Genomic DNA, 24,782 nt, shown 5'->3' on the forward strand with positions numbered 1-24,782 from the left:
GTTACATATTTTGGAAGGAAAGTGCGAAAGAGAAGTGGTTTATTTAAAACCACCACAATCTACTTTTCTTCATTGCCTCTGCTTCCATTTTAGGCCAAACTCTCATCATTTCTTACTGAGATGACATGTAACACTTCTAACTGGCCTCTTCCTTGTCTTAATCTCTTCCATTCTTGATGTAACAGCCAAGGCAATCATTTAAAAACAGAAACCTATCATATCATATTTCTTAACTTTGTGTGGCTTGCTCTTGCACATGGAATAAAATTTAAAGGACTTTTCACAACGTATAATGTTTTACATAAATGTCCCTGCCTTCTTCTCCAACTCCATCTCATGCAACTCTCTCCCTAGCTCATTAGAAATTTTAATCTTCTTGGGGCACGTGGGTGGCTCAGTCGGTTAAGCAGCCAACTTCAGCTCAGGTCATGATCTCACGGTTTGTGGTTTCAAGCCCTGTCAGGCTCTGTGCTGACAGCTAAGAGCCTGGAATCTGCTTCGGATTCTATGTCCCCCTCTCCCCCTGCCCGTCCCCACTCTCTCTCTGCCCCTCCCCACTCTCTGTCTCTCTGACTCTCTCTAAAAAATAAATATTAAAAAAAAAAGAAATTCTAATCTTCTTTCCTTTTCTAACACATCTCATTCTCTTCCTGCCCAAGGGCCTCGCCCGATCGTCACTCTGTCTTGAATGATCTTTTCCCTTGTTTTTCTATGATTGGCATATCCTTTGGATTTCCACTTAAATACCTCTCCATCAGAGAAGCTTTCCCCGATGAAACTAAAGTAGAACCTTTCTACCATGTTCTTTTTGTTTTAATTTATCAAAATATAATTGACATATAACAAATTCCACACTTCAGAAATGTACAATATGGCACATTTGATATACATATACAATTGGGAAGCCATCACCACAAGCAAAATAATGAATTTGTCACCTCAAAAGTTGCCTCATGGCTCTTTGTGAAGAGCATCCTCCATTGTTTTCTAACCCTGTTTGTTCACTACAATGCTTAACACAATTTACAATTACAGTCACAATGCTTATTATAATTTATAATTGTTAATTGCTCTTTTTTCAGTTTATAATACTTTACCTATGTGTCTCCCAAGTAAACTAAGTGCCACATAAAGAGAAAATGCCCCTGTGGAGTTCATTGCTATATTCCGTGGTCATGTTGCCTGGAACTTTGTAGATGTTTGATTAAATTTTTTTAAATAAATGAACAATTAAGTATATTATTAGCTGATGAGGGGCCTTAAAGCGATAGAGGTCAAGTGCTATAGTGTAGAGAGGCATTTAACAGTGTCAGGGAGATGAGGATTCCCTTAGGAGTGTGTGGATTGATTGCATTGTAGCTTCCTTTTGAATATGAATAGGTTTGTGAATTTTAACACAGCAAGTAAAACCATTCTGAGACTGAAAAAGAGAATGTGGTGCATATTTCTAAGAGGTAAACAAAGACGTGATTATCTTCCAAAGCTTTGTTTTACCTGTCTTTATGGTTTATATCACTCCTATTAGAGAAGAAAAGTTATGAATATGCAAATATCATCCCAAATATGTGTTTGAACTTCTCTAAAACTAAGGAGAGAATTGGTTTAATCATTCTCTGGAGTAGTCCATTTATAAATTGGTAGCACATCAATTGTTTGGTTTTAAGGTTTTCATAGCCTTAGAAATGTTCACACATATATTAGGAAATATATTTTGAGCACATCAGAATAGATGCTTAGTCCACATTTATTCTAGTATTTATTGAATTGTATTGAGTAGTTATAATTGGAGAACTGTGTATTGAAGAGAGAATCACTGTCTGAATGGGAAGTCTGAATTTGAATTTGGATATCTTTAAGCAGATTTCTTTCCTTTACAAGTCCTAATTTGAGCATATGCGGTACCCATTCACTATTCTGTGAGGTCATATGTTGGACATACCTGCACAAGTATACTATATACAATAAGAAGAATAACAGATGTTTGGTCTGTACACTTCATAAATGTGTGGTAATATCCATTTGATGTACCAAGCACAGTAGAATTCACAACTTTGTTTGATTTAATTTTATGTTTCAGTTGTTATCGACTAGTAGTATGCAGAACAATAACTAATAGGTAAATGGCATGATAGTGGAATGCCATATGCATTCACATATTTTTTGACAATGAAACTCTCAATAATATTTACTTGTTCATTTAGCACCTTCTATAGACACAACCTCAGCTTAATGAATCTGCCCCCATAATCTTCACAATTATCCTGATAAGTAGATATATTGAGATCATCCCTGTTTAACAGATGAACATACTGAGGCCTAGGTAGAATTCATCCTTAGTTATTAGTAGCAGAATTGAATTGAAATTTGAGTTTGTGGCTCATGAAATGATCAGGCAATGGTTATTGACTTGTAAGTTCATATGATGACAAATTTTTATTTGATTATAGTCTGGATTAGGTATTTTTAATAGAAAGAAACATGTCATATTTTAGATGGGCAGGTGAAGATCCCATAAGAATGTTCTACTTCAGTGTAGACCCAGATGTGCTGAAAATATTTTAAGGAGTAAATTATGTGGGCTTTTGTATTTTTTTTCATCTACTTCTGAATTGAGTACTTAGATCTAGTCTTGTCATATAGCTAAAAGTATTTGATAAAGCTCAACCATCTGGTATGAGCAAGAGAAATAGAAACTGTGTCAATATTATCATCACTACCTGAAGTAGTCCCACATATTCATTTCCTGTGATGCCCTGGTCAGTCCAAACATTTATACTTGTATTTAAATAAAGTCACATATTTCAATAAATATTGTAATCTGGCAAGAAGTACATTATTTTTACATAAATAGATGTTTTCAGATAGTTTCATTATTGTGTACTTCAAGAATATAGTACCTGGAAGACCTTGACTTATTTTGGGAACAGCATGCAAATTGGGCTGCTTGAATATCCATTGGCACATAATCAAGATAAATATCTGTAAGGGGGAGATTATTTGGGGAGCATAATATAATCACGTTGCTTACATAGTTAATGATGCTTAATCTGGCATTTTATTTGAGAACTACATTTTATTGGAGGAAGTTTGAACAAAGTTCTTGAGAAACTGTTTTCTTTTGAAAATTTGAAGCATTACTCATCAAGACCCTTTAGACCAGTACTGTGCTCAAGGTACATACATGCCCATCCCATTCCAGGAAAACATGCAAATTACTTGCTCCTCATAAATAGATAATTTGGTAGAGGATTATTTGCCTTGGAGTGTCTGCTGGATTAGGATATAAGGATGGAGCTTTTAGAATTCTTTATTATTAGATGGATGAAGAATGGTGTACATGTGTGTTTCTGTGTAATTGTGTAAGTATATAGTTGTGTATTTAGAGTAGGTTTTCTTAGTCATTTTCAAAGATAAATATGATAAATTTTGCATATTCCTTACCTCTCAACTCAGTCTGTTAGTGGAAACAATTGATATCTGATAGTAATTGGAAAAATAAAGGAATTTTTAAAAAAATTTTAACATTTTTATTTATTTTTGAGACAGAGAGAGACAGAGCACAAGCAGGGGAGGGGCAGAGAGAAGCCTCAGACACAGAATCCGAAGCAGGCTCCAAGCTCTGAGCTGTCAGAACCAAGCCCAAATTGGGGCTTGAACCCACAAACTGTGAGATCATGACCTGAACTGAAGTCGGACACTTAACCAATTGAGCCACCCAGGCACCCTCAAAAAATTACAGGATTTTTAAAGAAAAAAGTATTTATCTCATTAGTCACAGTTCCTTCTCACATGGAGCGTGTGACCAGCCTTTAAGCAGTTTGCATATAGAACTTGAGATGTGATCTAAGTTAGATTTTAGCAGAATAGTACATCTCTTCATGGTGACACTTCACTCTCTTTGCTTGTCTTATGATTTCATTGGCATATTTTTAATTAGCTCCTTCAAAACATGTGCCAATATTACATAATTTAAGTGTTTCTGATGCATTCTTTCTATTTATATCAGATACCAAAAAGTTTTATAGTAAAATGATTTGGTTTTGGCATTTTAAAGATGGTTTTGTTCATAGTTTCTATGGCAGGTTCCATTTGAATCTATGTCTATCGCGTAGAGACTAGGACAAATTTCACAATGTCACACAGCATGGACTAGAGAACAGGATTTATTGGAAAACTTACATAGGTCAAGAGCAACAAAGAAAAGAGAAGGCAAAGTTCCCCTAATCCTTTTCGTCCCACCAAAAAATATGTCCTAGCCTGATTGCATTGTGCCTAGAGTGGTTCTGTGTTCCTGTCAAGGGTTCCTTCCTTCCAGTGGTCTACCTTGTCAGGAAAGACTAAGTAGAATGATTGACTCTTGGCCTGCTCTTTGTAGGAGTTCTAGAATACTGGCTCCAGCACGTAGAGACCTTTTGGCTCTATGAGATGTGATACTATCCTTTGTATGGAGTATAAAGCCCCTGCTTGCCTAATAAGCTGATCTTGCATTCAGCTTCTACTGGGAAAAAGTGCCGTGGCCCCCATCCTAGCTGGCATATGGTCGGTCCATGGACGCAAAGTGAGCTTCCATGGCTATTTTTAGGTAGTTCTGCTCTTTTAAACTATAACAGTAGATTTATGTCATTTCAAGCAGGCAGATACAACATTTTCTCAAAGCTGGTCTACACAGAGTCTCAGCATTTAGTGGAAGGCTGACTGTAAAAACCATGAGAATTATTTATCATCAGCTATTTTAGGTAGGTGGCATTGCAGTAATACTGGATTTTAAAATGAAGCTGTCATGATTTTCTCTTCTATGAGTTTATGACATGACATCATTGTCACAGTCTACATGTTTTTAATAAAAAAATAGGACTATAGTATTTACCTTCACGTGAAGGTAGAATTAAAAGAAATAAATGAACGCATATGCTGACATATTTTACTTAGTGATAATATTTTAAGGATCCTGCAGTTTGGTGGTAGATAGGATTAAATGTTTAAAATAGACCTTATAACCATCCTGATTTACTTATTTCCTTGGAGAGAAGCATATTAAATTATATATAATGCCCACGTTGATTTACATACAAATTAATTTACTAAACAAATTACAGCTTACATATTGAGCTTATTTATTTAATTTTAATAGACTTGTAAAGTGGACGTTTGTTGTCCTCCAAATTCTATTTTTTTTCACGAAGATAAAGGTATTCTGTAATTATAATATAATTATTATAATGACATTAGCAACAGCAATCATTTGTGGTGTGTTTTCTTGGTTGTGGGAAAGAAGCAAGTTATATATATGTACTTATACACACACGCATGCACGCGCGTACACACACACATTCATTTAATCTACACACCAACCCAGCAAGGTAGATTCTTTGAGTATGTCTATTTTCCAGTTAAGGAAACTTAGAAAAGTTCAACTCTTTACCCTACATCATGCTGCTAGTGGAAGCAGGAATTGAAAGCCCCTTGATTTTTATCACTATTCAGTACTGACTTATCCCCCAAAACTGAAAGACCATCTTGTAGATACAATTTTATTTCATAAATGTTATTTACTGAGGTTTTTTGGAAAGATTGGATGCTGAATCTACAGTGAATTGAGTGTGTATCTGAATCCCAGTCATACCATTTTTTGGCACTATGTACAGGGCATAGTTAAATGTTAAGTGAAAACGTTTCTGATAACATCTTATCGGAGGTTATCTCACTTGCACTATAGCAAATATGCATTCAAAAATTGTTTATTTAGGGAATTCAGTGAACAAAATATCTTGAACTTTGTAGTGTTAAAGGGATAAAAGACCAGGTCACCTGGAAGCTTAGTTTGCAAATGCTTTGCTGCTATTCTAGGCAGCTACTGTCATTTCCAAGGCATTTACAAGGCAGTCTGCATTCTTTTGCAGCTAATGGTACTCCACTAATCTTCTTTCTTACCAGTTCCAGAGCTAACATTGCAGAGATTGTTGTAAAAATTACAGCAAAGTAATACTTTGTTATAAATTCAGTAAAGACCACAATACTGTGTTGCAAGGGACGGGACAGTGCCTCTTCTGAATCTGTAATGTGCCTTCTAGATTCAGTAATAACAGTTTGAAGGAAATCTGGGGAGGTTTAAAGAGTCTTTGGCTGGGAGCACCTTATGTTTGAGTGAGAGAGCCATAGTAAAAAGTCATAAAAATACCAAGGCATTTCTATCCTGACATAGGGCTCATGAGTCATAATTTTGTATAACTTCAGCATAGGACTCTAACAACATGGTGCATCTGGTGACTGCCTCCCAGCTGTTTCCCTGGAAAGGTGTAAAAGAAAGAATCAACAGCCTGAAAACATGAAAGACAACATCTGAGAAGTGGCGCTGAGTACCTGGAAAAGTGTAAACACAGTACAGACTTAATCTGAACCATTCCCCAGTGTATAGATGCACATACATCAAAGGGTCACCAAAGAGAAAATCGGACTTTATCAAGCTTGAAGTGTCAGAGAATGACTTGACAGTGTTCACCAGTCCCTTAAAACCGCCACTCTTGGTCCCCATCTAATCCTGTGACTTGAAAAGTACTATGGAAAGTGAACACACTTGAACAACCTACATGGAGGAGGAAAGCTTTACAGCGTGTCACTTTTTTCTCCCCTTCCCCTACCTAATGAACTTTTTTGCATCCATCAGTTCTAATCAGGCAGCTGCTGAAATTTTTATTCATGCTTTGGTTGCCTCAAGAATTGATTTTTGTAATTCTCTTTTACAGCCTTCCCTTACCAGGCTATTTTGAGGTTGCCACATACTCTGAATTCAGCGGGTGCTTCAAGCCTGGCAGCTTCTTATTGCTTCTCTTCCGGCTCCCTTTAGTGACTCCCAGTATCAAACATGATTGCTCCTCCGATTTTAATTTTTACTTGCTGTGTCACCGAACAACCTTTTTAGTCCTATCACTGAGCCCAGTTGGCAGTGTTAGGAGGTCTGAGTAGTTACACACTCTGTAAACTGCAGTGGTATTAGCAAGTACAATTGCACACTCTGAATCATCTTACCCTTATTATACAGGAAGTCTTCTGGCTTATTTTAAGGGAGGAAATGCTTTAAAGAGGAAAGAGAGAAAAAAATCAAAGCAAACTCTGTTTGCCTCTCAACATTCTAATCACCAAGGATTGGAATTTTTAGGAACCAATTTCAATTCCATGTTACCAGTTTAAATTGAATTTAGGGTATGTGTGTGTATGTGGACATATTCACATATATATATTTTTTTAAATATGGCATTTGAAGTGCAATGAGGCCACCGCCCCTTCCTTGATTTTATGTGTGTATCACGTTTGCTCCATAATTCAAAAATACCAGGAAACCTATGTAGCTTTAATAGAAATTCAGTGAAATTAGATACTAAAGACAAATAAATATCATAGCTCCCAGCAGCTAAGTCCCTACAACTCATTTCAATTAGTTGATGTATTTATTTGTGCATGAAGAGCCAGGACAAAGGTACAGGACATAGGTACAAGTGTTGTCCCAAAATATATACATAAATGGGGAGATAAAGGTCTACTTTCTTGGTTTTGTAGCTGAAGAAATATCCTTAAGCAGTTATTAATGGTAACAACTTTTCCCATTTAAAGAACATTTTCAAATGGTTGTTTTTTTTTTTTTTTCCCAAGGTTGCTTGTTTTTTTTTCTTTCCTGGCATTAGGAGTAATTTCTAGTCTAAGGAAAATACATTTGCATCTATAAAATAGAATACATTATTAATAATAACAGTTAGCATTTACTGAGTATTTACTGTGCACCCAAGCCAGGTGTTTTGTGCTAAATGTTTTGTGTGCAGTATCCTGTTTTAGTTTCCAAACTGGCTTAGTCAGTGGCAGTTGTAGATACTCTACACACTCACAAATCTGGTTTTAAAGTAGACTAAGGAGCTTGTCTTGAAACTGAGTGTTCATTTTAAGCACATAATTGTTCCTTGGTATATATGTTATAGATCAATATAAATAACATTTCCTAAAAATACCTCAGTCACACTGTACATAAGACCTGGAACCTGTTTTCTGTTTAAGACATGTGGGTGTCATGGAACATGTGGTTGGAGGTTTGGCTAAAGCCTTTCTATGCCATTGCCTTGACATTGTCACTAATTGAAGGTTCCATTTTTTTCCCATTTTTACAAATGATGAAACTAAGGCCTTTATTAGAGTTTAAGAATTTTTTTAATGTTTATTTACTTTTGAGAGACAGAGAGTGAACAGGGGAGGGGCAGAGAGAGAGAGAGAATCAGAAACAGGCTCCAGGCTCTGAGTCGTCAGCTCAAAGCCCGACAGGGGGCTTGAACCCATGGACTGTGAGATCATGACCTGAGCCGAAGTCGGATGCTTAACCAACTGAGCCACCCAGGTACCCCATAGCCTTTATTGGAGTTTAAATTATTTTTCAAGGTCATACAGCTGGTATACGGTGGAGTAAGTATTCTAAACTAGTTTATCTGAACACAGAATCTGTGAGCCATCATCTGCCACACAGCACTGCCATCTCCAGTCCTCCTTGGGCAATCTGTTTCTCCTAGCGACCAAATATATCCTTGTGTCATTTTCTTCATCATTTTGGTTAGTTTAAACTAACCCCTTTTTTGAACTACAAAGTTGATGGTGAGTAATTAGTCCGATGTGTGATGTTACTGCACAGAGTCTGAAGATACCCAGAAAGCCTGCTAACCGCTCAAAGTTTTGCTTACAGCAGTTTCTGTGTTATGAGCATCTTTTATAGAATGGTGTAGCGTTTATCAAACTTCTCTTGGTTAAAAGTTTGTAATGCCAGAGAATCTTCAGCTGGTAAGTCAAAGAAAATTGTTCCTTAGAGAAAATTACATCAGCATTATTCATTATTGCATTAGAGAGTGTATTTTTGTCAATTCTCTGGCAGAGATCAAATTCCACAGAGAATTAAATGGAGAAGGAAGCATTGGGTACAAATTGGATGAGATTCTGCCTTGCCTGAGGTCTGAGGTGGTTATTAGCAACAGTCTAAAATATCTTCTTTATTGAGATTTGGAGCTATCTGTTCCTCAAGTGGTAAAAATTCAGATCCTTGATTTTGGAATTCTACCCCATCTCTGTTTTAGTTCTTGGTATTATTAATAGATAACATAGGTAAACCACAGATTACAAGTATTATATGGTAATAATGTAACACAAGCAACAGAGCAGACTAATGTACCAGTTACTTTCTTTATGAAGCACAACATTTGCCCCTGAACATGCTAGTCTACATTTTGGGTGAGGGAAAAAGGAAGGTTTCAGTAAATGGGGTTTCAGTGAGCACATAAAGGAATACATCCCATAATATTAAGGCAGCTTAGTAAACTGTTTGATAGTTTGCATTTCAGGATGGTTTCAGCGGCTTAATGAATATGAATATGGAGGGTGGGGGTGTTTTTTCTGCACTTAATTGGCGATAATTTGTTGGATTCTTGAGTCCCTTCCTGTTTTTCTGTGCATCTCAGTTCTCTGCCAAATTATAATTGTCAGGTATTTTTTTTTCATTTAGGATGGAACAAACTTGTTGATATTCTTTTTGACTAGGAAGTGATATTTTAGATCAATATTAAATATAATAATTAAATAGTGCCTGATTTTTTTCCATATGCCAAACATAGAAGCCTAAAAAAATTTCAAAAACAGTGTATTTCCTAATACTAAAAATATACAACATGAAGTTCTTTTTTTAAAAAAGTTTTTAAGTGTTTATTTAGTCATGAGAGAGAGACAGAGAACAAGTAGGGGAGGGGCAGAGACAGGGACACAGAAACTGAAGCAGGTTCCAGGTCCTGAGCTGTCAGCATAGAGCCCGATGCAGCGCTCAGACTCTGAACTGCAAGACCATGAGCTGAGCCGAAGTCAGATGCTTAACCGACTGAACCCTACAACATGAAATTCTATGTTTGATTCAGAAGGCATTTGAGGATCTCCTAGTGTAGAAAACTCATTAGAAATTGTCAGCCTCTTATAACATTATGCAAGTGCCGATTTACAGAGATTTTTCTATGGTGAGAAGAGAAGATAATCAAATCTTTACTGAAACAAAATCCTACGGAAAATAATTCTGGTGCTCTGCTGATTTAAGTATCTAAATAAAATGGATTAGATACATAGAAAGAATGAACATGTAAGTAGTTGAGACAGTGGTTTCTAAATATCGAATTCAGAAACTTTTGATTAATGACTTACATTTCATGTCATATTGCTTAAAGATTTCTTTCTTTATTTCCTAGCCTTGAAAATGAAATGAGGTGTGCATGAGACTTCCAAGTGAATAAAAACAGCCCATTATGGGCTTGTATTTTCCTTCTGTAACAAAGCTCTGTCTACTGTCACAGAGCTGCTTAGAATGATAGAAAGGAGACACAGTATTTGTGCCCCAGCCATTCCACTTAATAGCTATCAGTAAATCAGTTGGGACACACAGAATAGTCTAGCTGTGCTACAATTAAAAACAAAACAAAACAAAACAAAACAAAAACAAAAAACAAAAAACAAAAACACTTCCCAAGATTTCAGCATCATAACACAGCACAAGTATATATGTCACTAACATTACATCTTCCACGGTGATTTAACAAGGAACTTCTGCTGGGGGGGACCTAGGCTTGTGGAGGCTCTCTCTTCACACCTGCTTTAAACACCATCAATAGTGGAAAGGAAAATGTGGCAAATCATAGAGGCTCTTTACATTTCTACCTGGAAGTGACATAATTCCTGTCATATTTCACCTGCTAGAGAAAATCATATGGTTAAAAGGAAAGAAAGTAGGATCCTATCATGTGCCCAGCAAGACATTGTTAATGACTGCCACACTGTGATTTTCTGTAACTTGTTAGTATATCTGAGTTTCAATTTTTCCAATATGATAACAAAATTTAGAGGATTTCCCTGACTTGATCTCTTTTTTCCCTGGCCCTTCTTTGACCTTGTGTATCCTGTATGCCACAGTAAAATTTGTTTTTTCCATTCATTCAACAAATATTTTTTTTTGGAGCTTCTATGTGTCAGACCCTGGCCGAGCATTGGAAACACTGCAGAAAGCAAAAACAGGCAAAATCCCTGATATTTATGGATATTATATTCTTTAATTTTTTGTTTATTTTTTATTTTATTTTTTGAGAGAGAGAGAGACAGAGCACAAGTGGGGAAGGGCCAGAGAGACAGGGAGACACAGAATCTGAAGCAGGCTCCAGGCTCTGAGCTGTCAGCACAGAGACTGATGTGGGGCTTGAACTCATGGACGGTGAGATTGTGACCTGAGCCGGTCGTATGCTTAACTGACTGAGCCACCCAGGCGCCCCTATGGATATTATATTCTAACAGCATTGACAGTAAACAAATAGACAAATAACTATGTCATATTTGAGGTGGTAAAAAGTTCTAAGAAGAATCAAGCAGGGTGAATTTTTCAAAGGAAGCTTCTCTAATAAGAATAAATGTGTAGACATCTGAAAGAAAGCGGAGAGAAAAATATGTGATTATCAGGAGAAGAAGCATTCTGAAATACGGAAGAGTAAAGGCAGAGCGCTAAGGCAGATTGCTTTTAGGCATATTTGAGGGAACAGAGAGAACCCAGAGTATCTGGAGTGCAATAGTGAGAAGGACTGTAGGAGGACATAGAAGACATGATCCGATCATGAAGGGCCCAATAGGCACGGTAAGGAATTTGAGCTTGATTCTGAATGAAGTGGAAGGATTAGAGGGCTTTGAGAAAAAAGGTGCCTTGATGAGACTTGAATTTTCTCTGACTTCTCTGCAGGAGATAATCTGTAGGACAGCAATGATGGAAGCAGGGAGCATGGTTGGGCAGCTATTGCAGTAATTCACGTGTATAAGATAGTGTTGGCTTGCACGAAAACAGTAGTGGCAAAAGTTGGAAAAGAGTTGCATTTTAAACTTGCAGCCATCAGATTTGCTAATGGATTGTATGGGAGATATGAGCTTACCTTGGCAATTATGACTGTATATGCCAGGCATTTGTACCACAAAACTAACCAATAATCTGTCAGGTGCTAGTGCTGTTCCATTATTGGGGTTACAGCAGTTAAGTTTTCGTGGGGCTTAATTCTAATCAAGGGAGGCAAACAGTAAGTTAACTTGAGAAAATCATTAATGAGAAAATAGACGTTAATGCTAGAAAGAAAATTTAAACACGGGTGTGTGAGTGACTTAAGTGGCCGGGTTGGACAAGGTAATCGGGCAAGGCTGGTGAGCTGAGAATGAAACAAAGAGAAGTCAGGCCCGAAGAGACTAGTGGGTCAGAAGGGTGAGTGCTCGAGCAGACACGCTGTAGTGCAAGGGTGTAGGCTTACTTGATAGTGGCCTTATGGTCACTGTAATTTAAGGATAGCAGGAAAGGAGAAAGTGGTTCCGCATTGGCAGGGAAGTGCGTATGGGCCAGGTCACGCTGGGCTTTGTAGGCCAGGATATGAATTTCAGATGATCATGATTCTGTAGCAATAAGAAGTCATTGTAAGCTTTCAAACAGAGAAGGAACGTGAACTGATTTACCTTTTTTAGAAAAAATGATCCTTAAGGCCGGAGAATGGACTTGAAAGGGACTTTGGCAGTGAAACCATTTTGGACACTACTGTTTACTGGCTAATTCCACATTCCTTTCTTATCTTTATGCAGCCAGTTCCTGTTAGCTTAGTTTTTACAGTGAAATATATTCTCCTCTATGCCCCTGCCACTCAACATTCTTAGTGAATGGAATAATCTCCAAAAGAATTCTTATATAGCTCTGAGTTTACCTTTTAAACTCTGTATCTTAAAAAAGAAAAAAGTGTTCCATGGAAATAAAGGTTTTCTGAGTATTAAATACTCACATACCACTTAAATAAAAGATAGTGAGGGGCGCCTGGGTGGCTCAGCCGGTTGAACATCCAACTTCGGCTCAGGTCATGATCTCACAGTTTGTGAGTTCGGGCCCCGTGTCGGGCTCTGTGCTGACAGCTCGGAGCCTGCAGCCTGCTTCGAATTCTGTGCCTCTCTCTCTCTCTCTGCCCCTCCCCTGCTCTGACTCTGCCTCTCTCTGTTTCTCAAAAATAAATAAATGTTAAAAAAAAAAAAAAGATAGTGCATATGGCAAACCCTTTCCTCTGCCTCTTTCCTTTTGCTGGTGTTGATTAAGTGATGACCTCCATGAGAACTTATCAGACTCAACACCTGAAAAACAAAATCCAGTGAAGAAATGGGCAGAAGACATGAATAGACACTTTTCCAAAGAAGACATCCAGATGCCCAAGAGAAACATGAAAAGATGCTCAGCATCACTCATCATCAGGGAAATACAAATCAAAACCACATTGAAATACCATCTCACACTGGTCAGAATGGCTAAAATTAACAACTCAGGAAGTAACAGATGCTGGCGAGGATGTAGAGAAACGGGAACCCTCTTGCACCATTGGTGGGAATGCAAACTGGTGCAGCCACTCTGGAAAACAGTGTGGAGGTTCCTTAAAAAATTAAAAATAGAAGTGCCCTATGACCCAGCAATAGCAATACTAGGAATTTACCCAAAAGATACAGGAGTGCTGAGTCATAGGGACACATGTACCCCAATGTTTATAGTTGTGCTTTCAACAATACCCAAATTACAGAAAGAACCCAAATGTCCATCAACTGATAAATGGATAAAGAAGATGTGGTTTATGTATAGATGGAATACTACTTGGCAATGAGAAAGAATGTAATCCTGCCATTTGCAACAATGTGGATGGAACTGGAGGGTATTATGCTAAGTGAAATAAATCAGTCAAAGACAGATATCATGTGTTTTCACTCATACATGGAACTTGAGAAACTTAACAGAAGACCATGGGGGGGAGGGAAGAGGAAAAAATAGTTACAAACAGAGAGGGAGGGAGGTAAACCATAAGAGACTCTTAAATACAGAGAAGAAACTGAGGGTTGATGGGTGGGGAGGCAGGAGAGAGGGTAAAATGGGTGATGGGCCATTGAGGAGAGGGCATTTGTTGGGATTAGAACTGGGTGTTGTGTTTAAGCGATGAATTGTGGGAATCTACTCACAAAACCAAGAGCACACTGTATACACTGTATGTTAGCCAACTTGACAATAAATTATATTAAAAAATAACAAAAGTGATGACCTCAGAGACTGTTTACATCTCCAGACCTGTGAATTTTACAGATGTTGGTGCTATGCTTTTTCCTTTGATTCCTGGCAGTGACATCTGTGTCTGAGTTTTATCAGCCCTCCTACAAGCTCCCATCACAAGCTCTTCTAAATACAGTAAAACCTTGGATTGTGAATAACTTGTTCTGTGAGTGTTCCACAAGAAGTGCGAACATTTCTAATACATTTTAGCTAGATAAATCAGTAATGTCTTGTAATATGAGTAGTATGTAATGCCGAACATCCCATGATCACAACTGAGCCAATGTTTTTTGAAATATGCTTTGATATACAAGTGCTTTGGATTGCAAGTATATTTCCAGAATGACTTATGCTCACAACCCAAGGTAATTTTAAAAGCTCCTCTCCTATTGCACTGCTACCTTTCTTGTTGAGTAAAGTTTAGGGACTTTGTGACTGCCATATTCTTCCAAGGCCTTTTACTTTGGGCACCTAGTTCAGACTTCTCTCTTTTTGCCAAAAAGTATCATGTGAGTGGGGAATAGAGTACACATTGTTACAGTCATTTTGTAGAGCAATTTTAACATTCCTTGAAGTTGAATATGTGCATACCTATAATCAGCAATGATAATTCTAGATATACCCTAGAGAAATGTGTGTGTATATGCAAGAACACATGTGTGTAGGTGTTCACCAAAGCACTATTGGCAATAGCAAAGAGACAGAAGCAACCTAACTCTCCATAAGAAGGGGAATGGATACATAATCTGTTTATGCATGTAATGGAATACTAGATAATAAAATAACTAAATTGGAGTTGTATATATTACTGAAAATACCTGTAAAAATGTAATAATGAGTGGAAATAGAGAATTTCAAAATAATATAGAGATGTAATGCCATTGGGGCGCCTGGGTGGCTCAGTCGGTTAAGCACCTGACTTCGCCTTGGGTCATGATCTCATAGTTCATGTGTTCCAGCCCCACGTTGGGCTCTGTGCTGACAGCTCAGAGCCTGGAGCCTTTCTTGGATTCTGTCTTGTGTCTGTCTCACTGCTTCTCTTCCGGTTGCACACTGTCTCTCTCTCTCCCTCTCTCAAAAATAAATATTAAAAAAAAAAGAGAAGTAAGCTATTTCTTAAAATAAGAAATGTAATGCTGTTTATATACATTTTAGATACAAAAACTATACAAATACATATATACATATATACAAAACTATGAAAAAATACAAAACTGTGTGTGCATTATACACACATATTAATACATCGTTAATAAAAGTATAAAACATGCATGATAATGATACATACAAATTTCAGAAAATTTCTGGGAATAAAAGCAAGTAGGCGAGATAGAGAAGGCCTTAGCCGAACCTGTCATTTTTAAATGCTATGTTAAAAAAGAGATATATCTTAAGCCAATCGTAAAATATGATCATCTGTTAAATCTAGCTTTTGAGTACATGGTGTCATAATAATTTATGAGCATTTCTGTGATAGAAGTATTTAATAATTAAAGATATTAAATAATAAAAATATTGTAAGTCTTCTTACAGTTATTTTTCCCACAAGTCATATCTTGATCATTCCGGTGGGCTTTTTTTTTCCCGTGCTTCATACCATCTAGGCACATAACTGAGTTTTTTTTTTTTTTTTTTTCTAGTGAGTGACTGAATCACTTTTAGACATGCTGCTCCACTTTTAATGGTTAAGTTGTGTCTTCAATAAAATCACACTTTTATTGTACGATATAACCAAGGGATTAAAATACCTTGACTATAGTGAAATTTGAGGTGTTGTTTCAGGCACTTTAATGACCGCATCAAATAATGATGCGGTTTTAAAGTTAGCATCAGATGAACATTTGTGTTTTGGGTAAGCTGGAGGAATTCAAAACAGAGAAGAACTGTTAAACCAGTTGCCCTAGCCCACTCATGTAAACCATTTGAGTACGATTAATACTAGACTCTTAAAAACACCAGTTAGTTTGAGTACAATGAATAGAAAAGGAAGTTGCAATGAACTGTGCAATTTCCCTATTGTTCTACCTTTGAGATTTCCTGGGCAGATAATCTCTTTAGAGATGGGAATGCCTGGTGATGCTGACAGTGAGTATACAGTGCCCTTGCTTGCCTTTCCACATCTCCTAGTAAAATAATCAACAATAGAAGTTTAAGAAATCTTCTAATGCTGCAGCCATGTCATTGAAGCCATTGTGTGGAAAGAGTGATTTTTCTAGTAAGCTTTCTTAGAAAATAAATGTGTATTCTTCATGTACTGACAGATATAATGCAGAATTCCAAGTAGTAAAACAGCTACACACCTTTATAAAATACGGGTAGTTCTCAAAAGTAGTATGTTCACTAGGCTAGCTCTTCAACTTTCTCTAAATAAGTTAAATCCTTAAATTAAGGATTACAAATCAGTTTTAGTTTGTACTCTTCAAAAGAACATATATCATCAGGACTTGAAAAACTGTGAGTTAAATATATTTCAGATATATATATATACGTATACATATGTATATTTATATATACACACACACACACATATTTCTGTGTTATACACACATATATATAATCATGTGTTTGTCCCCTTTAAAAATCTAAAAATCTTCTATTTTTCCATTTTCAAATAACATTTTCTCCCTCGCTATCAATGAAATGGTATTTTTAGACTTGTATAGCCCTACGTCTGGCATTATTCTATTTCATTAACAAATACCGTCACTGATTTTATATACACATAACTTTATTTTCTTCACCTTAATTTTGAGTATGCTTACCTAAACAAAATACCAATGTATCTTTGTGCTTGTCTTTCTGATTTCTCAGTCCTCACCCTAGCATAGTGCCTGGCACATGGTAGGTACTTAAGTATCTGTTGAGTGGTTAAAGAAGCATCTGTATTACAAATAAATATTGAATATTACATTTTGCCCAATATGCCCCCCATGTCGTCTGCCACCCCCCATCCTACTTTGTTTTTCTCCACTGGTACTAGAATGTTTATAGTCTACTTCTACCTCTTTGTCTTTTGTCTTTCTCCTTGGGTAAAATGTACATTCCAAGAAGGCAGGGATTCTATTGTCTCTCCTGCTTCAGCCACCTGGAATATTGTCTGTTACACAGTATGCGTGTTACAAGTTTTGAATCAATGCACAAATACAGGTTCTCAGTATGTTCAAAGCAGATTGTCAAATGCAAGGAATAGGAATCCTTCTTTAATTTTCTTCTCCCTAAATTTGTGTATGGAATTGAGTATTTTGAGTATTTTGAGTATTTCCTATAAAGTTATTTTGGATTCACTGCCTCTCTTCCTATCATGGATACTGTTTTCAAATGTAGAGGTGATCAGTTTGATTCCTTGCACTTGAAGAAATTGACAACCTTTTTCATAGTGGCCTGTGGTCTAGGCAAGTTGTCTTCCACTCATGGGTTTATAATCTTTTTGCTGAAGACAAAAAACCAAAAATGTTAAAGAGCATCTTTGATAGGTTAGTTCTTATGTGCAGAATGAGATAATATAATTTCTGGGGTTGCCATCCTGCAGCACTTTTTCTAAGTCTTTTGAAACCAGTGACTATTTTTAAATTGCTCTTGCTATCCATGGTAAAGCCTAGGTCTCTGGCCTTTTGAGATGATTCAGCTCATCAGTTCTAACATCCCTTTGTGGTGGCACTGCTTTTTATGTGTGCGTGTTTGCTATCCTTACCTTCTTTGCAACTATTTTCACTGAGTCATGTTTCAGCACTTGTGGAAACTCATGACAACTTGTCATCTAGTAAAACCTTATGTTTTGTGCATTTTGCCATTATGGGGGTGGACTGGTAAGCTGTAAGTGTACAAATCTGTGTTGTAGCAGCAAATCTTAGGTGGAGAGGAAAACATGACAATGTTTTGTTGTGTTTTCTTTTGCTTTTTTTATGAATTTGCTTTTCTGAGAAACTTAATGATATCTCACAAGACTGATACCAGAATGTTTAAAAATTGGAAACATGCAGCCAAATGGGAGACCAGCCATTGTGAACATTTTAGTGTGTTGTATTTGAGAATATGGCAGTATTTCCCATTGCCAAAAAGAAATTGACATAGTACTCCACTAACTTGAAGAAAACACATTTTCAAGTACATGATGCAAGAAGTTAATTGACCTGAAATTAGTGCTTAAATTTGTGTTGATAGTATAAACATCACTACGTAGTAATTGTTTTGTTTTTTCTCTAATAGTTGCTTTCATCTAAATGTTATAATAATTATAATATGCTTTATATGTATTATGTCATTTACTCCATATTATTATCTTTTCAGATCTTGTGATTATCCCCATTTGACATATATTGCAAGCAAAGCTCAGCAATGTGTAGACAGGTATTAATGATGGATGGTGGCAGAGTTTACATGCTTAACATTGTTAGGGTGCAACACTTCTTAAATAATCATATAACACTATGTGTGCAGCCTTCATTTTTTTTAATGTTTACTTATATTGAGAGAGAGAGAGACAGAGAGAGAGAGAGAGAGAGAGAGAGAGAGAGAGAGAGCGAGCAGGGGAGAGGTAGAGAGAAAGAGAAAGGATCCCAAGCAGACTCATACTGTCAGTGCATAGTGCAATGCAGGGTTTGATCTCACAAATAGTGAGATCATGACCTGAGCCAAACTCAACAGTTGGATGCCTAACCAACTGAGCCATCCAGGTGCCCCTGTGTGTAGCCTTTCAAATCATGCAGAAGAGAAGGTTTCAAAGCAAAATCATCACAATACATGGGACAAAAAGTGGAACCTGTTAAAAATTCCTCTGTCATAGATAAGACTCTTTTAAGAATGCTAATAGCCATGGGATAGAGGTAAAGACAGATAAAGGAGATCAACCAGTGAGACTGACAGCACCTCTCCAGTTTGAGCTCCAGGACTGTAGGGAAAATATAGGCGGCCTCTGAACATTGGTTGTTGGCTTTGCAAGAAACTGTGTTGCTAACTCTGAGAGGCAAGGATGGACCTGACCCTGCCCATCTCCAGTAGTAAGAAGATCCCACAACCACAACTGAGAGAAACAGATTGCATTCTGTTATTCTCTGTGTCCTGTATGATATCACAATCCTTGTTTCAAAACAGATTTTCAATGTCTATTGACTTGAATGTAATGAAATGAATGCAAAACTAGCTTTGAATGTCACTAGTGGTATGGTCTTGGGGCAGTCAGTGTATTTCTCTGAATCTGGATTTCCTCATCTCCATAAATGGGTGATAGTTCCTAATTGGGATAACTGTTGTATGAATCTACTTTATGAATTTGAAGAGAAATTTGACTTGGATACTTTCACGCTCTTTCTGTTTCTTCTTTCTTGGGCTCTTCAGTGCCCACCTGGCTTGGACTTTGTTGTTAATACCCAATTAATGGGCAGAATACAGAATGAGAAGGATCATGGAAAAGTTAAGTTGACTTATTTAAAAAATAATAATAATGTTTATTTATTCCCAAGGAAGAGAAAGAGAGAGACAAAGCACAAGTCTGGGAGGAGCAGAGAGAGAGGGAGACACAGAATCCAAAGCAGGCTCTAGGCTCTGAGCTGTCAGGACACAGCCCGAGCCCAGGGCTCGAACTCCTGGACTGTGAGATCATGACCTGAGCCGAGGTCAGACGCTCAACTGACTGAGCCACCCAGGCGTCCCTGACTTATATTTTTAAAAGGCAGGAAGGTACTCATGAAAGAAGTGATGTAGAGGCAGAAGGGAAGGGTGAGTGCAGGTGAAGGCAGAGAACAGAACAGGAAAAGAACAACAAATTTTTGACAACCTGTCTTGAAAATTTAGGAAATACAGGTTGATACAGAGACTTACTAAGATGTTTGGCTCTCTTTTGTGTAGTAGACCCTGTTGCATCTGTACAGATGGCTGTGAAATTTTTAATTAAATTTCTAATGTCAGAAGAGCTTTCCTTTTGAGTGCAACAATCCTATGGTATGGTGAACTATTAGGTGGTTTAGTCTGACTCAGGCTATATAGCAGATGGAATATTATAAAGCTGCATCCATGAAGATTCCTATTAAATATGCCCAGATGATAACATTGTAATGGCTAAAAATGCTATCACATTTTTCATTGGAATCTACTGTTCAACCTAATGTACCCAAAAATATGTTATTACTTTTTTTAGAATTGGAACGCACATAGTTGTTTTGCAACAGTTTTGAAGTAGAGATATGACATATTAATATTAGTTTCACAAAGTAGGGAACATTATTATTGGTAAGGGAATCCCATGAGGAAGATAATGCTTTCAGCCAGTAGAGTGATATAAATAAAATATATTTTACAGATTCTTTGAATTAGAGATTTCATGTGATAAGCTACATGTCTTCTTCTTACTCTTTAAAGAAATAAACATGTACTTTATGATGTCTTTATTAAAGATGAAAATAGAATTGTATGCCAACATATAGGCATTTAATTTAGTCACATTCAATGTTGCAAACATAAAGGAAAAGATGAAAGAAATATTAATTTAAATAGCACAAGCGATTTCTTACACTATTTCACCCTAAGAGTGTTAACCTGAGTGACCTTGAGATAAAAGTGAATCAGATGGTCACTCAGCAAATCTCATTTCATTTCATGCCTGAGTAGAGGAAAATCTTAGGGTATTGTACATGAGCAATGTGTTTCAAGATAAAATATTGTAAAAGTATATTTTGCATATTATAACTGAAGGCTGCGCCTGCAGATCAATATTGCAGCGATATCATCCGTAACATAAGTGTTTTCTTTTCCTCCATTAATTTACTCTTTCATTCTGAGAGTTTGAACTTAGCTGTCGTAGAATCAGTTGTGTAAATATAGAGAACAAACTGATGGTTGCCATAGGGGAGAGGAAAGAGAACAGGCAAAACAATCAAGGTGAATGGGAGGTACAGGTTGTCAGTTAGTGAAAGTAGAAGTCATGGAAGCAAAAGGCACAGCATAGAGTCTAACCAGTGATTTTGTAACAGTGTTGTATGGTGACAGATGGTAGCCACACTTGTGGTGAGCCTAGCATGACATATAGAGATGTTGAATCACTCTGTTGTATACCTTCAATTAACGTAGCATTGTGTTATCTATACTGAAAGAAAGAAGGAAGGAAGGAAGGAAGGAAGGAAGGAAGGAAGGAAGGAAGGAAGGAAAGAAAGAAAGAAAGAAAGAAAGAAAGAAAGAAAGAAAGAAAGAAAGAAAGAAAGAAAGAAAGAAAGATGACTGCCATCTTTGCTCACATGGAGAGTCAGGTCCAGTGGAAAAAGTTCTATCTCTTCTATATTTTATTAGTGATGATGTCTTTGCCCACAAGCCCTCCCAGCCTGTTGCTCCTCATTTATTTTTTAGCCATAATTGCATCACATACCCAAACCAGTCCCTGGCAGGGAAAATGATTCGGTCAAATTCAGCAGTTGGGAATGGGCCCACATTGTCTGATGTATAGGGCCAACCACAGGAAAATATTAGATCCTGTTAGGAAAGAGGAAACAGAGTGACTAATGGTCAGGTAGGCAAAAAGGGTCTGTAGTATGTTCATTAGTATATTTGAAAGCACTGTTTATATTACACATTTATACATTTATATTGCTTTATATACAAAAGACCATGTGCATTATATTTAACAGGCAATGGAAAGGCTTTTTGTAAGAGTAATTTTAAACTCATACTTTTGATGTGGGATTAATGCTAGAATGTAGTCTTGTCATAAAAGATGAAACTCAACTGTAATACCATTTTTCACCTTAGTTTACCATTTGTTCTTATTCAGTGTCATAAGCATTCTTCTTGAAGGCAAATATAGAATCAGGTTTGCTGTTGTAAAAGTTTGATTAGCAACTTACATGTTTTGGGTTTGTTTCTTCTGAGAAGAAAACCAATGTAGAATAACTCTACATTGAAGAAACCTCTCCACATCTATCCAGACCAAAATACTGAGTACTTCCTATGTGCTTGCCATTCTAACCATTTTGGATAGATCAAAGGATGAGATAGACAAGGTACCTGTTCTTAAAGAGCTTACATTCTATTCTGGAAAGAGAAAATAACAAGATATGCTAACCAATAAAAACAATAAAAAAGTGAGATAGTGAAAAGCATTGTGAAAGCAGGCAAGTGGATGCCTATCTTAAGGGGTCAAGGAAGTCCTCTCTGAAGAAGTAACATTTAAGCTGAAATCTAAATGATAAGAAAATGAAAACAAGGAGCCAGCCTGTGGAACCCCAGGGAAGTACAGGCGAAGCATGGGGAATAGCAGGCACAAAGATCGTCCGGTGAGAATGCACTTAAGATGCAGTAAGAAAAGGGGAAAAAGGGGAATGAGGTCAGAGGTCTCCAAGGGCCAGATCATGTGGAATTGTGGAATCAACTGTAGAAATGTCGGTATTTATTTCAAACATAGTCAGAAGCCTTTGGGAAACTCCATATGAGAAGTGACAAAACAACTTACTGGATGAGGTATGGGGACTGTATTATAGGGAAGCAGTTGTACAAACGGTGGTAAAACCAAGGCGGTAGTGGTGAAATGTATAAAATATGTACAGATTCAAGATATTTTGAAGGGAAGATGTGGGAAGAAGTGAGGAAATGAGAGAAAAAAGAATAATTTCTAGACATTTGGCTTAGGCTAGTTAGGTAGCAGAATTGTTATCTGAGATGGGTAGGAAGCAGGATTGCTGGGGAAAGGTGGCAGACAGAAAGAAGAGTTCTGTTTTGGCTCTGTTACCTTAGATGGAGATGTGTTTTGGGCATCCTTGTAGAAATGTCAGGTAAGCAGCTAGATACATTAGCCACAAGTTCCAGGAAGAGACTGGGTCTGGAGATAATAGATTTGGGAGTCATCCGCATGTATAGATATTAAAGAAAAAAAAAAGCAGAGACGTGCCCACACAGTTATTTTAATTAATTCCACAGAACATTCTAAAGTATAATTTAGATAACTGAAAATTGATGGGTACTTACATATTGAAACATTTGTCTTGAAAAGTTGTTGACAACATGATTTCTGAGAAATTAATTGATGACTCATGACAAGCAGTGATGGCTCATTTCATCAGAGTTTCCCTAAAAGCAAAGAAAGTTTTATATGATCAGCCTTAGCTTGGTTTGAAATGTGTTTTTGTACATCACTGTTTTGGGTTAGCAATAAAATTTTCTGCTTTTGCTTCATAAATCAAACAAGGACACAATTGTTAAGTAGTCTATATCGTATTAATTAAGCTCTGAAACGAGGCAAGCATTACAGCCATTTATAACAGAGTATTGTATAAGTTGCTAATCAATGAGAAAAGCAACTAATTAACAGGCCACTAGTCAGCATTTTGAGCAGAAGTTGGTGACTTTCAGCTTAATTAAACCTTGCAGGTGTCAGTGATCATATGAAAGAATCTTTAATCTGTTTGTGTCTGAATTCCCCTAGATCATTTTCATGTCTGCACATGTTTAAAGCCCTTATCTGGATTAAGGTAGAGGGATTTCAGTGTGTTAAAGCACTTGGCATTTTTAAAAGCTTTCTTAACTAAATTGTTGAGATTTCTCTTTGATCAAGACAACAGAATGAAGTTCAAGAACTATTTTACACCCAATGTAATACCTCCTAAAAGATTAACTGAATTTTTAAAGCACTTTTATTGAAGCATAATTTGCATACCATTAAATTCACTTATTTTAAGTGTGAAATTTAATGGTTTTTAATAAATGTATAGAGTTGTACAGTCATCACCAAACTTTAGTTAGAATAAATGAAATTTGAAAGTTTGGGCACATTTATCCATGATGGTGTCAAAATTAGCTTGCAGAGAAGAGATGCATCTAGGTTTTAGGAATGACCTATAAAAGAATTCGTATGCCTTTGCTTCTAGTTCTGAAATATTTCCATGAGTCAGCTAAAGCCAACATCCAAAACAGGAATCTAGGCGGGATGACTCAGACATCAAGAGTAATTAATTATTTCTTACATAATATTTAAATACTACAAATTTTTCTGTAATTACATTATTTGTCAAAAATTAAGAATCTTAGTTCTTCAGGGTGCCCTGATTTCTTTCTATGGATCGTTCTGTCATGGTTATTACAAGAAATATAAATATTCTTTCATAATGAAAATGTTCTCATTTCTTCTCAGTGTATGTACTCTTTGTGTTGAGACAATGTCATTTTCAAAGAGTTGCTTAGGAAATGGTCAGACATTTATATTTGAGATTTCAATAAGTGTGCCTATCAAAAATATGTCACATTGAACACATTACATGAACTTATTTTTGATTTTGAAGAGATAGGTAGTGGTTTGCTGAATAAAAGTATCAAGTAATAATCATAATACCCTCGTCACTTTGTGTTCCAGGACATTTTCATAGCTATATGTTTTTTTTCTTTTTTTTCTTTTAATTGTATTTATTAATTTGAGAGAAAGAAAGAGAGAGAGAATCCCAAGTAGGCTCCATGCTGTCAGCACACAGCCTGACACGGGGCTCAGTCTCATGAACGGTGACATCAAGACCTGAACTGAAATCAAGAATCAGACGTTTAACTGACTGAGACACCTAGGCGCCCCTATATTTTTTTCTTTTAAATTTTACAACAACCTATGGAATAGGCATTTATAGTGATCCCATTCCACAAACTTGGAAAACTCAGCCACAGAGAAATTAAGTAG

At 36.7% G+C, this 24,782-nt stretch overlaps 1 protein-coding gene and 1 long non-coding RNA gene across 7 annotated transcripts in view; one reads left to right on the plus strand and one right to left on the minus strand.

The window, feature by feature from the left end:
- CNTN4 (contactin 4) overlaps window positions 1-24,782 on the plus strand; it is an 899,609-nt gene that overhangs the window by 459,612 nt on the left and 415,215 nt on the right. The window lies entirely within an intron of this gene.
- On the minus strand, window positions 21,186-23,191 carry LOC123383761. Its single transcript, XR_006593921.1, has 3 exons — window positions 23,090-23,191; window positions 22,854-22,943; window positions 21,186-21,601 (listed from the first exon to the last, which is right to left on the minus strand). It is a non-coding gene; the product is annotated as an uncharacterized LOC123383761 (long non-coding RNA).

Source organism: Felis catus, chromosome A2 (assembly GCF_018350175.1).
Source record: "Felis catus isolate Fca126 chromosome A2, F.catus_Fca126_mat1.0, whole genome shotgun sequence".
Taxonomy (NCBI): domain Eukaryota; kingdom Metazoa; phylum Chordata; class Mammalia; order Carnivora; family Felidae; genus Felis; species Felis catus.